Source organism: Polyodon spathula, chromosome 8 (assembly GCF_017654505.1).
Source record: "Polyodon spathula isolate WHYD16114869_AA chromosome 8, ASM1765450v1, whole genome shotgun sequence".
In the NCBI taxonomy this organism is placed as follows: Eukaryota; Metazoa; Chordata; class Actinopteri; order Acipenseriformes; family Polyodontidae; genus Polyodon; species Polyodon spathula.
Genome location: NC_054541.1, coordinates 29,286,118 through 29,288,495, shown reverse-complemented (window position 1 = coordinate 29,288,495; position 2,378 = coordinate 29,286,118).

Below are 2,378 nucleotides of genomic sequence, written 5' to 3'. Positions count from 1 at the left end.
CTTTTTAAATTTAAAAAAAAAAAAAATCACTAGGAATGAATGGGTCGCTTAGATGGTTCTGCAGTCTTTTTCACTTATCTCGGTATAAGCATCTGACACGGTTTCACTAAAAGCTTAGGTTGGTGCTGCAATTGGAGCTTCTTGAGTTTTTCTATAAGTGAACTTCCACATTATAAGCGTAGAACATCATGGCCTCTAAGGTATCTGTAGAGAAATTTAGCAGTTGTACTAGATTTTAATCTCTCCCCATAAATCTTCGACAAGCCTGAGATAGTAATGGCACATGGGTAATTAGTGCTGTATTTTCAGTGCGGTCCTCACAGCACTTAATTTAAGGTTCAAGAATGGTTTTGAAAATGCAGTGTGGGGCTGGTTGGAACCAGGGGGTCCACAGCTGTGTTCAGTAGGACTAGGTCAACACCCTGCCGGCACTCCTTACACCTTCCCAGCGGTTTGAAGTGCCACAGAAGAATTGTGTTCAGAGAACATATTGCAAAAAAAAAAAAAAAAAAAGGATAAGAGACTGGTGTATTTCTAACGCTTTTTTCTTTTTCTGCTTGCAATTTCTTAACATCACCAGCGCCGGACGGGTCGTCTTGCTGCTCGTGATTTTTTTCAGCTACTTCGCAGTTGTCTTGTAGGGTCTTGTCCGTTTTTTTTTTTTTTTTTTTTTTTTTTTTTTTTTTTTTTTGTAAACACACAAAATGTTTTGGGATTTTTTGGACTAAATCTGCTTCTCTTAAACATTTTTCATTTTTTGGTTTCCGTTTAACAAAACCTCTTAAGCAGTGACGGTTGGTAGCCAAATCCCTGGTTTACTTATTAGCATATCAGCAGTAGTTAAAATGTCTTTACCGCTAGCGTGCGCAAGCATACAGTGGTCGCACATTATTTACATATTCTGCGGTTCAAGCTCATTGGGATTCCACTAAAAACAGGCAGGTCGCGTGTCAAAAACACTGAAACCATGTTCAAGGGAGGGCGGTGTCGAGTGTTATTAAATAAAAATGTAAAATTGTGAACATATTTGTTCAGTGATCTACACACGAAACAAATACGTTCTAAGCCACTAAAACAAGTGGAAGATGAAATATGTAAGATCACAATTATGGGGCCCCTAGTTTTCCTGTAGGCCCGTTCCTTAGTACTGGGTTGTACACAGTCTCCTATAGCTAAAGATTTTTTTTTTTTTTTTTTTTTTTTTTTTAATAATGTTCCCACTTACATTTATAAGACTGGCATATAATCCACATGTTTTCATGTTATTATTATTATTATTATTATTATTATTATTATTATTATTATTATTTTTGCCATTTGTTCGTAACATTATTGTGATGATCTTTAAACTTGACCAGAACTTTTGTTATTGAAAACAGCAAACCGACATGTTCGCTAGTCGTTCTCAGTTTCCCTAGTTACGTCGCGTGTAGCTCCAGAATTGGATCCAACATCTTTTTATCGGCACCTTTATACAGCTTGTTCAGTGGTAACAATGCACTGGATACTGAAGTAAACTGCAGCTACGTTCTAGCATGAATGTGACAGCGCGCCTAGTTCAGCCTTGCCTCTGTACACCAGAAGCAGTTTAAAGTATATTTATGTAAATTTATGCACTGTCAGCTTTGATGATTATATATGATATGTGTATTGGTTAGGTTATCAAACAAACACAAAACAAAAACCTTGCCTGTTTTTTGCTCCGCCCCAAGTGTGAAACAAAAAATTCTCCGACAGCATAAACAAACTGTGTTTTCCACATCAAACAGATTCCTATCGTCCCTGTTCATGACAAGAAAGAGTTTATCTGAGTGCATCCTTTCGATATGGTTGGTTGGACTTGCAGCAGTATGGGTAAAAAATAGACTGAATGGCCATGCCCTGCTATATGTCCACAGAAACGTGTCCCAGGAGGAAGTGTTACAGCGTTTCAATAGATCAGACTATAGGAGGATTGGAAAACTCTATTTAAAGTAAAGCCTTCTAAGTCAGTGTTTTGAGTCATGGAATCATACAGTCCCAGCAGTCTGATCAGTCTTTGCACTAGTATCAGCAGTCTTATCAGTTCCAGCAGTGGCAGCATCATTCTTACCAGTTCCAGCAGTAGCATCACCAGTGTTACCAGTTCCAGCAGTGGCAGCACCAGTTTTACCAGTTCCAGTTGTAGCTCAGTGTCACCAGTCTCAGCATTAACTTCAGTTCTATTTTTATTGTCCTTTTAATAGAACATATTTCTAACAGTGTGAATAGAGTCATTTTAGGTTGGTGTTGTTTTTGCTGGGACATTTGTTTAAAAAAATATGTGTCTTGAAATTTCAAACATCATCCAAGTTGGGTCACTGGGTAAAAAAAGTTAGTGACTTATATTGCTTTGAAGG